The sequence below is a fragment of the Daphnia carinata genome, chromosome 7 (genome assembly GCF_022539665.2).
Source record: "Daphnia carinata strain CSIRO-1 chromosome 7, CSIRO_AGI_Dcar_HiC_V3, whole genome shotgun sequence".
Taxonomy (NCBI): domain Eukaryota; kingdom Metazoa; phylum Arthropoda; class Branchiopoda; order Diplostraca; family Daphniidae; genus Daphnia; species Daphnia carinata.
In genome coordinates this window covers 9,556,049-9,568,217 of record NC_081337.1, presented here as the reverse complement: position 1 = coordinate 9,568,217, position 12,169 = coordinate 9,556,049, and positions in this window count along the sequence as shown.

The following is a 12,169-nucleotide window of genomic DNA, read 5'->3' as shown; positions in this document are numbered from 1 at the left end:
TGCAAAATTGAAGAGATAAATTTAAAACTGAATATAGTCCCAAAATGTACGGTCGTGATTTCTTTTGACCTGCTTCTTCGTATTCTTCGTCGATCGTGATTTTTGACTCGGCTTGTAAGAATGTACGTATTGAAAACGGGACAATCCCGGCATTTCGGCATGAAGATTATAGCGATCGTTCTCTCCTATTTTCCACAGACTGTTTTTTATTCTTTTTCAAAATTCTTGATCATTTTCTAGAGGAGTCAAGCAACAACGAGGAAACGTTTCGCCACGAAATGAGCATCACAAAACAAGCCACTAAAAATAGAGAAAAAAAAAATGCAATACACACGCACAAAAGAGAGAAAAAAAAAACAATGAATAGAGAAATAATAACAGCTAAAAAAGAAAAGAAAAACTCCCACAAAAACAACAACAACGAGGCATTTTCCTGTTTAATTGACGGTTCTTTTTATTATTATTATTTTTTTTTTTTTTGCCTTGACGGGTTATTGGTCACGGTAGAATGGCGCCATTCTCGTCCTTCAATTTTTTTCGTTGGAAATCAAAACACAGCGGTTTGTGTTGTTCGTTTGAAGGAGAGAAAAAAAACAAAGCGGCCTGCCGACCGGCAATATGCGCTTCGAAAATGAATCAGCATCTCGGCCAAAAAATAATCAAAAATAGCAACAGATTGTTTTCACTTGATGCAGAAAAAGTTATGCGCACGAAGCGGCAAACGAAAAGAATGAAGAACTAACCAATTGACGCAGTTTTTTTTTTTTTCGTTTCTTTTCTATGAATTTTCATATGCTTGATTGATGCCTAGTAAGGGCTAACCTTCAAGCCGAAGCTTGGCGCATTCATTTCGTTATCGCAACGATCGAGTATAAAGAAAACCCGATGGCATGTGGTGTAAGTTATGCATCTGTCAGGTTTGTTTCAGCACGAATTGGCGAAATTACACGAAGAGGACAACAAAAAATCGACAGGGTTTTTCCTGTATTTTTTTTTTTTTTTTTTTTTTTATTTCTTTCCAGTTTGATGGCGTCTTTGGCGACAAATCAAGAAGTCCTCATCGTACGATGCGATTTCGTATTTTGTTTTTCTTAACTAAGGCGCGCCCTTCTTCCACGAACAAATCTGGCCTTGTCGGCTAGCAATTTGGCTACAAGTTTTTATCGCCCGCTTTTGAATCGTTAGCGTTTCAAGATTAATACTCTGATAAAAGCGGAATAAATTGGGCAACAGGAAAACAATTTTTCAGAATTAATAATCAATTTTAGTTTTTCTATTTCTAGGTATCTGCCTTATTAAATCAGTTGTGCGAAGCGAAAGCACTATTGATCGAACTTCTCTAGCTTCTCGATTCTTTTGAATTAAATAGAATTTTGTATACGAATTCAGAAGCGGGATGACGGGTCTATAAGGACCTTTATTGCTTTTTGATGTTGGACGGAAATCGGGACGACTATCTTCATATGCATCGTCCGTTTTTATTTTTTCTTCTTTTTCTTCTGTACACAACACCGATATGCGGCGCACCGTTTCTCTGCCCATTAACTTTTTTAATGCTCAAGAGTTCCAAGCAGGGGGCTTTTTGCCTAGCTGCTGGTGTTGCGTTCACTCGTCATCGCCTTACTCCCTTAACAAACAAAAAAAAAATAACAGACATCCAACCGACTGCCTACAAAAGCTTCCGGTCTTTACGATTCCCCTTATTCATTTTTTTTCTCCCCTTTTTTTTTTTCTGGGAAGGCCCCGCATTTTTTTTTTTTAAAGAGTCACCCTCTTTTTATTCAATGCGTTTAATTCATGGAACTGCTGCTTTGGATAGTTCGAGAGAGAGAATGAAAAAAAAAGGGCGATCTAATAAAAATATTAGGAAACCATCATTATGAAATAAAGAACATTCCCTAAAGGCAATAGTTACTATACTGGTGGCGGCATACTAACACGCCCTCCTCTTTTCACTCGTCCTTCTCTCATCATCAAACGCTTACGAACGCGGCAGATGGCTTTACTCTGCTACACACAAACGTCGAAAATAAATAACTAAATTAGATCCAGTACTATGCATTAATAATTTTTATTTTGCTTCTGTTGGCTTTTCTTTTATGCCCTTGATCACAACGAACACACAATATCTTCTTGAGTGGTATACGTCTACCGATGCCATCGCCATGATTTTAATATCTCTGTCCTATCGAACAACTAAAAAAAAGTTCTCAATACACGCAATTACACCTTGAGACGTAACCTTCCGCATTTGAAAAGCGGAGTGGGGGCACATTGTTTATTATGAAGGCACTTGATGTCTGGTTTCCTTATCTCCTTGCGCCATCCACATCAAAAACTCTCGTCATTGAGAGTTGCCAACCGATGAATAGAGAAAAAAAAATAGCTTTTTTTTTTTTTCTTATTTGATGGTCAGCAGGGAACAAAATGCAAAAAGAACTGATTGAAAGTCAGGGCCGTGTGTAAAGATACGCAGGGAAAGGGGGGGAGGGCGGAATTGAAGACGAAGCGGAGCAATAGATGCGCATTTGTATCCGTCACGATAGCCAAAAACATGTGCGCCACATTGCGTTTCTTTTTTCCCTTCTCTCTTTAAAATTTTGGCTTCTATTTTTCGCCTTCGGTGTTTATGTTGGGAACAAGCCAGAAAGCGCCGAAGGAAAAAGGAAGAGGATACAACATCAGAAATTCAACCCCCGCCAGTACGTAAAAATTGACTCGTCTCTGCTCGTGGCAATTCATTCCAGATGACCGAGCTCCACAACGCTAAAAACAAAAATCGATTCTTTAAAATCTCATTTTTTTTTTTTTTTTAAGAACAAAAAGCCCAAGCGGCACTTTTTCTTAATCAAACACGAATCAAATTCAACGGCTGACAATGTTACCGGAGCCATTCCATTTCAGCCGAATTTATTCGTCGGAGAGAAACAACTATGTGTGGCCGTGGACGGGCATTGTTTGATCAACGCGATAGGAACACGCATCCCATTTTGAGTTTGTCCTCATCCTCTCATCGTAGACGTCGAGAAATACAAAAATCGGAACTTTTACGGCATTTTCTTCTTTATGAAAAAAAAAAAGAATTAAAACGCAAACAGAGTAATAAAAAAAAATGTTGTTCAGGCTACCGGAATTGCCATATATCTCGGACGGTTGAAGACTGCCGAGCATGTCTCAGAGCAATTGTTCACAAATAATGGCGCGATTACAATTTGACCACCTTTCACATCACGTGATAAAAGATTAGTGGCCTTCAATTATTGCTGGTCACGCGTAACACACGACGTCGGTAACGTTAAGAAAATGCGACGAAAGAAAAACATCAAAACCATAACCGCATGTTCACTTTATGACCACGTACGTTTCTATAGTCGGTCGCTTTTATTGAGGAAAAAAGAAAAGAAAAAAACTATCCAAACGATCGTCACCTAGTCATTTTTGCCTTCGAGTCCGACATGTACAATGTATGTGTGTGTGTGTGTGTGTGTACAACTACATTAGACTTGTTGAGGCAGCAATTATAGCCGTTAGTTGATCTATTGTTTTTGTTGTGTGCTCCCGCATAAATCGAACGACTTTGCGTCACGTCAGGCACTTGCACGCGTTAATAGAGAAGACATTATAAAAAGACCGACATTGTTTGACTTTAGGGTGCCATTTCCGATGCTCCCGTTTCGCTGATTAGTCAATGAGCGATGAACACGCACCAAACGTTGCTTGATAGGTTCCTCTCTCTTTAACGGCAATATCGTTATAATCACAATAATCAAACATCATTTCAGTGATTGTCAACAAAATCGATGTCAATCCACTCTAATCACCCTTTGTGCATTGGAATATTATTAGGGATTGTTGATAGCGTTTTCGAGACATTTCCTTAAAAACCCGACCGGTTCTTTACGTCGTTCAGATAATCACCCTATGAGCGATAAACACGCATCAGACATTACGAATGTAACTGAGTTTCGTTTTTGTGTGTATGTGTGTGTGTGTGTGTAGAGAAACAAGTCAGGGCCATTATCCCAATCAAAAACCATTAGAGAGGAACATGTAAGAATGAACTGATGGGAAATGAGGACAATTGCTGACACATTTCACCGTAACGCGTTCATTGTCCTTTGCAGTCAACGATGATGAAAAAGAAAAATACTATGACGTAAAAGCAAATACTGTATATCAAATAGAATCTATTAAAATTAGAATTCATAGTTGCTCATTTAATCACTTCATCTATTCAGAAATATTCAAAATATAAGACTAATTCCCTTCGTTGATTCCGTACGTGGCAAACGAACCATTAAAATGTTTCCACGAAATTAAACGAAATAAAAAAAAAGATTGCCATAAGCTAAAAAAAAAAATAACTTGAATCTAGATGGCAGCAGCAATCAGAGAGCCAGTCGAGTCAGTCAAGCCCTACAAGTGTGTGATAGCAGTGTACGCTCAGTGCCTTCGTGAAAGAAATCGAGAACAAACGCTCCTCCTACCATCGTATAGATCACAAGAGCTCCGCTTTCGGAAATCCCCGTTCCCTTTGAACTAACAAACAAACAAAAAAAAAAAACAAGACAGAAATTTGAATATAATCTGATATTAGGGTGGTCTTGCTCTCCTCATCCTGGTGCTTGTCTGCCTTTACATGAGGGAAACATGAAATGACCCCCCCAAAAGACCTGATGGTATACAGATATGTGTATTCGTTCATCCCGACAAAACGTGGGGGCATCGGGATTAGGTTCCAAACATGGAAAAATATGCCGTCTGTTCGTCGCCTGCCCTTGATGTTTTTTTTTTTCGTCGTTCATTTGGAGTTTGGTTTCTTTCGTACCGTTCCCTAAACTGAGCAGCTCTTCGTGCAGTGGCTTTTGCGGTGGCTGCTCATTACCGGACCAATAACTGTATATCATGGAAAGGTATGTGCCATCATAGCATTTCTTTTTTCTTTTTTTTCTTCCTCAGTATGTCTGTCGATGATAAAATAAGTATGAGGTAATAAGCGATACGCTTAAGGGCAACGTACATTCCCGTAACAAGGTTCTCCCTTGTTCTCCGGTCGCGTCCACCTGACTGCGTTTCTTATTTTTCTCATCGTTTCTCCCCGTAATAGACGGCCGCAATCGCTTATGACGCAACGCATTTTGTGGGATGTTATTACACATTATCGGTCCCTTCCTCCTCCCCCCCCCCCTTCGTTTTATTTATTTCTTTTCGTTCATTGCCGTTTGGTTTTTTTTCTCTTTCTTTGGCCGGAACTCTTGACGACATGTGCGTTCGAGGAAAGGGAAAGAAACGTTTCGATTGTCGTTTGTTTTTTACAATTTTTCTGAATACGAAAAGAGAGAGAGAGATAGGAAGCTTTCGTTTCTAATGCCCCCACACTTTTTATTTGTCCCTGCTCCTCTTTTCTTTTTCTTTTTACATAACTTCGCCCCCTCCTTTCTGGGAAAAACGCCATTTGTTCAACGCTCGGCTGTTCATGTCTGCCTGATATCGTTTCAATCTTTTCGGACCATTCTTTTGCGTCATCTCCGGCCCTTCCTTTTTGTCCTCCCCCCTTTAGCCGAGCTCTTTGGCCTACACACTCCATCCTGTGTGTGTCTTTTTCCCTCCTCTTTTTTTTTTCTATCTATGATTATACATTTGAAAAAAAGCATCAAGAAATTCAGAAAAAAGGAATAGAAAAATAGAATAAAAGTTCATTTGTCCCTATTTTTTCTTTCTTACATATCTTATGCATGTGTGCCGTTTGCTGAGCAGCAAAAAAAAAAAAAAGAAAAGAAACAGCAGCACGATTTCCCGAAGCGGCGTGTTCACGCTGGCCGACAGCCGGCATTTAATTTTCGTTCCTCCCTACTGGATATGTATGTGTGTATATATACTAAGGCAACCGAAGTTGAATTCTGTTTCTTTTGCAACTAGAAATGAATAAAAAAAAAGAGAGAGAGAAATACATTGCATATCAATAGCCACGTGAATGGGTTCCATCATCCCAACCCCCCTCCAGGTCTCCCTTTTCTTTACACAAGAGTCGAAGCACACAAAAAAAAGAGGGGAGGGGGCTTTATAAACGATCGACTTAGCATCTCATTCAGCCCCGCAAATCAGTCACGATTTTCTTTGGGGCCTACAAGTTTTTTTTTTTTTTTTTTTTCAAACATGCCATCCATCGTGCTGTCGTCGGGGGTGGAATAGAACACGAGAGAAAGGAGGAACGAAAGAGAAGTGAAAAAGAATAAAGGAGAAGAACGGAGGAGGGCATACATATCAATCCGTTATTCAAATTCCATTGAAAAGCATGGAAATGTTCCACCCGAAAATCAACTCAACATTTTTCAAGCTTTGAGCAACGATCCTCCGCAACTGATTAGCGACCAAAGATAAAAACAGACGTAAGAGAACCTAACGGTGTAGCAGTAGTAGCTAAGATACACTTATATTGTAATAATGATCGGTCTAAAACTACTGTGTCCTTCTTTCAATCACTGTTTCTCCTTCGTGGAGTCAGGGACGTAGAAGTTTAGTGGTCACACAAAAAATGAGGGGGAGACTAGAAAGGGACGTGGGTTACTGTTGTGGGTTTTTTTGTACTATCACTTGCATCATTTCCTTGTCTCACAAGTTGCAGCCAACGAGGCCAAACAAGAGGAACAAGAACTTCTTCTTGTAGCCCAAATGACCTTCTGATACGAAGTAGGCAACTTGGACCGCATGCGCTGCCACCCAAATAGTTACAAAAACAACAACACGTCTAGAATGTACGTGTGTGTTACACAAGAAGACAAACCCAAAACAATGCAGAGTCTTCTCTGACGATCATTTCTTTTGGCCCTGATTCATCGAAAAGATTTCTTTTTCTTTAGACTACGGCTCGATTGTGAACATTACCGCCCAGGTAGACAGTAGGTGACATGACCGCTAGCTATCCAGTAACACTGGCGACATCCAATTAAGGCTCTACAAGGGCATACAGTATTTTTCTTACTCTGTACGTAGGTGTGTAAAAACGTAATGAACCACTGGCACATAGAACACGGGCCTCCGTCTGTCGGAAATCATTATTCTTCTTCTTCTTTTTTGTTTTTCTTTATTTAAGTTGAGAATTTTCGTGGCCAAAAGGTTATGGGAAAAGACCGCCGGCCATCTCGGCGCAGAGGGGGAAAAAAAGAAATACATGTATAGAGAATGAGGATATAACACTTGACGATCGCATTAAAAAAAAAAAAAGGAAACCCCTCTGAACGTGGTACACCGTGTATACCTGCGCGCGAGATAGAAACGCAGGGTAGACGATCATATAAAAATTATAAGCGCTAAAAGAAGAAGGTAGATAATAACAATCGGGGAATAGCGCGGCGCTGGATGTCGAAAGGCAACAACAACAACAAAAGAAAAAAGAAAATGTCGAGGGAATGTAATAATAGTTTCCTGTGCCAATCTTCTTTTTGATCTCTCAGCGACGAGAGTTTCTCATCTATTTTTTTCTGACAGCTTGTCTCTTGAAACATAAAAGAATAGTTTTTGAAACAAGAAAATATATATTTTAAAAAAGGAGGGCGAACACACACACACACACGAAAACTGTAAAATCAATTGATGTCTGCGTGTGTGTGTCACATTTTTTTATAACGAAAAGGGCAAGAAAGACACAAACAAAAGTTGGCCCTTGTCTTTTTTTTTTTTATCTATTCTCTTTATTGGACTAGCAACGGAATCTGAATGGATTGGTAATGAGACGATTTAGACTCGTTGATGAGAGAAATCTAGCTGAAATGATGAGATGCACAAGCTTCTTCTGCCAAATATTCTTTTTTCCCTTTGAGGCTCCATTCAAGTGTAACTAGTCTTTTTCATCATCATCATCATTATCATTCGTTGGGGGCTCTTGACTATCTCTTGTATACTTGTCGGTTCATCTAGCAATCCCGAAATGATAGCTTCAAGGGATTAGTGGAGTTGGAGGGGAGGAAGAAGGCGAACAAAATCAAGAAGGACCTGAACATTTCAGAAGCTCTTCATCTCTCATCTAGCTGAATCACTCTGAACTTTATTCTCGAGCTGAGTGTGTCTGTGTGTCTATCGAGTCTCAAGTTCTGCACGACTGCTGATGTCGCTAGTTTTTCTTCCGCACACACACACACACACACACAGTGCGACGCTTTGATCGTTAAAGGTCCATTCGATGGGACGGAGAGCGAGAGGGGGGAGGTCTCGAAAGACACACACGGGAAGAAAAGCGGTGGATGAGAACGCTTCCGTCGACACACGGACTCGTTCAACTCGACCATTCGAAACGATCAAAAAAAGGAAAACTATCCGTCATCGTCCGGATTTAATCTCATTTTTGCCACATCGACGACAATGGATGTGTCTCTTTCTTCGCATTCCCTGCTGCCTTTGACGCAACGCAGTCGGCAGCGATGTGCGCAATGTTCTTTTGCTCGGCATCATCGCTTGCCCGTCTCTTTCGACGCCCAGCAAAACTATGCTTTCCTGCGCTATTTTGATATCATTTTTCACGCTAGCTCGTACTAGCCCACGTTCTCCCATCTCTTTTCGTTCCCTTCCGGCTCTTCCGTCAGTGTCCTGGACGTCGATCGGGCCACCCTCCTCTTTTCAATTTCATGACACAGACACAAAAAAAAAAAAAAAAAATGAATCAATGTTTCCAGACGATCCTTTTCTCGCCTCTGTCTCTACACCGCACATTTCCCTTTCACGTCACCTCCCCCCTTTTCTTTTGATCCAAACTATTAGTTCCATTGCCTCTAACGCCGACAATAGAATGGCAGACAAGGCGATCCGTGGTGTTTGCTCCCGACAAAACATTTGGCTCCCGACAAATCGAGTGATAAATGCATCCAAGAGACGGTCGGTTTGCTGCTGCCTCACGTTGTCTTTCGTTGTTGGCCTGCCGTCCTCGCTACACTGTGAATATCTGGCAGAGGAGGGTAGGCAGCCACAGTCTAGCGGACACGCATGAACGTACAAACACGCATAATGTCGACAAAAGATCAAGCAAAAGGACGGGGGGTTGCTTAGTATCGTCGACAAAGATTTACTGCCGTTCTCGCTCGGCTGATCCCGCCGGTCGTCAGTCAGAAATCATCACAATCGAATCAATATCTATGCTAACCCCTCCTTATCTTTTCCTTCTCAACCTTCGCTTTTTTTTTGGGGGGGGGGGGACGTCTTTTTCTATATTCTAAGGGGAAAAAAAAACGAGTCAGTTTCTCATTGATCAAACCTTTTATGTCAGTTGGAACCGATTTATCAATTCCCCTTAAAAAGAAAGCGAAAAGAATTCACGGGGATATTAAAAAAAAAGAAAAAAAAGAAAATGAATGAGTCCGAAATCCATTCAAGTAATAATAATAGGCTACAAAAAGAATCCGAGGGATGGAATAAAAAAAATAATAACGAGCTTAAAAAGATACATAAAGAAAATAATAAGAAGAGCTTTAAAGGAAAAAGAAAACGAATAAAAGAAGAGATATGAAAAAAGAAAAAGGAACAAAAACTTGAAAGGTGGTCCAGCATTGGGTCTGGGTGACTACACCGCGGTGTCGTGTCATCCATCACGTCACATGCCGCTGGACAAGCAGAGACCCGGCATCCGGGTTTGACGGGTCAAATGAGATGTAATTTGCCCCATCACACACACACAAAAAAAAATTAAGAAAAGAGGATTTTAAATATCGATGAGGCCCAACGAGAATCGCCATTTAAAATCCAGATAGATTAGACAGACACACGCTATTTTTTGTTTCTCTAGTTAAGACGGAGCTGGTTTATTAGAAGCAAAACCAGCTATGAAAAAATCAAAAAATAAAATTCACCGCCGTACAAAAATACGACGCTATTAGAATCAAGACAAAACCTCCGTAGTGAGGAAGAAACATAACACCTAAACACGAAAACAAAATGACGATGCGATGGAGCAATCATCTGAAAAAAGAACATTTCGTCTTCCGTCTCATTTGGTGCTGTTGATAACAATCGTGCCCAGGTAAATAGTAATAAAAATTCTTCCTTTTTTTTTTTTGCCCATAATTATACATTTCAGACGTGGAGGACACACAGCAGCAGGAGGAAGGCCAAGTAGTTAACATACACACTCTCTCTCTCTCTCTATGTCTGTGCGCTTACGTCTATACTCCCTAGTCCCGCGGCCATCTCCTCCTTGCATCCGGACTGAGATATATAGGGACGGGGAAAAAAAAGGGTCGAGTTCAAGGCTATTAATTATTTAAAAAATACATATATATTTTTTTTCTTTGCACCCTCAGTTTCTCGTACGAACCAATCAGAACAGAGAGAGCTACATGTTATTATTTATCTACTACTACTACTACCTCTTTTTTTTTGTTATCTATAACGATATGTAATTTTACGAGAGAGGATTTTTTTTTCCCTTACGTAGCTACTGGCCTCGTCCAGTAATTACAGAAGCAATCGAACAAGCCTCTTCCAAGAAAAACAGAACCTCAACAGTCAACTACAACATATCCAAAACACCAGTTAGGTCTATTCATCTCCATATTGGATGTAAACACATTTCAAATTTGCATTTTCTTTTTTTTTTCAATACACACGACAGAATCAAAAATCACCAACGACACGCCTTTATTTCTATACTATCCAGCGATTGAGCGGCCACGCAAAATCAAATGTTCCGTGCCACAACTCTATAATGGCTCGTCTTTCCAAGCAACCACAGGAGGTTAATTGCGTCAACCGCGTTGATCGTACATAGCCTTCTCTGTCGTGTACTATGTTCACAAAAATAAAAAGACCCAGCATGTTTTCATTGCTTGTTTTTTTTTTTTTTTTAGCCGACCTATTCGAATAATCGCTGACCGATCCATCAGCGCGCATTGTATTCGCTGGACACTGGTATTACTCGCTTGGCGTGCATTGCGACCATATTGCGCACCTTTAACCAAAACCGTTTTCACACGAACAGAAATGGGTTGCATTGTTACGCTGCACATCTTTCTCCCCGGCGCGCTTACGCAATGGATTTCGTATACGAAAAGACGGATGTTACATACGTGTCCAAGTAGCAGCAGTTGTTTGTTTTGGGAATCATGGGGTATTGCTCAATAGGTCGCCATGGGCATCGTGCATCGTGCACGTATAATTGACGAATACATCATCAGTGGTTATATAGCGAGCTTTCGTGACTATCGGTCATCTGCCGTAAATGACACACAGCACTAGCTGCACCCATTGTGAACTTGTTCCGCATTGCACGCGACCAGTTTTCATGTCCGTCAGAAACGAAAAGCCTTTGTCCATCCAATATCCCAATTATTCATTTGCATATATCAATCTTTTGCTCGGTTGACAATCCGCTTTGCGAACAACAGCTGGTTTGACAACAATTAGCAAAGAGCCGTGTATATTTTGTGTGGGGGCATTTTCCAGTTATCCCAGGCCAGCAAAGTCATCAACATGACATCAGCAGTCTGCCCATCCCCATCGATGTATAGAGACATGCTCGTACAACTCTTTGACTTTTTTTTATTTTCTCCTTTACACTTTTCGTGTTCCCTATAGATATATTTCTTTAGGAAGCAACAACCTCTTCATTGTCATCTACAAGGACCTTCATTTGAAATGAGCCACTGTACTTGGTTACCTTTTCCTATTCAATCCGTTCATATCCGCCTCGGCCCCACTTCTTTTTTTTTTGCGTTTCGAAACGTTACGGTTTGATTAATTCTGAGCATCTCTTTGCTAAGCCCTTGAGAAACGACCGTGAAAGATTTTTTTTTTTCATGTTGAAATAAGCAATTCGAAAGGAAATTTTAGGCACAATGGCGGGCTAACTGCTAGTCAGTCTCATTCAAAGTTAAAAAAAAACACAACATGGCAAATGCTGAATTCAGCTCCATCGTGATTACTCGGTCGTGAGCAAATATCATCATTCACGAATAATTATGCTTTGCTCATTTCCTTGTTGCAAGATCATGCCATTAGAATTTGTACAAGAGGATGTATGCCAACGATTTCTCCGATTTGATTTCAAAAATAAAAACGTGTCCGTGAAAGTGGGAAGGATTGGGTTTAACTAAATCATAGATTGACATTCAGAATCCTGAAACTTCGTGTCAATCTCCCATTGGATTGAAGAGCTGAAATTGGATATTTTTTTTTTTTCGTTTAA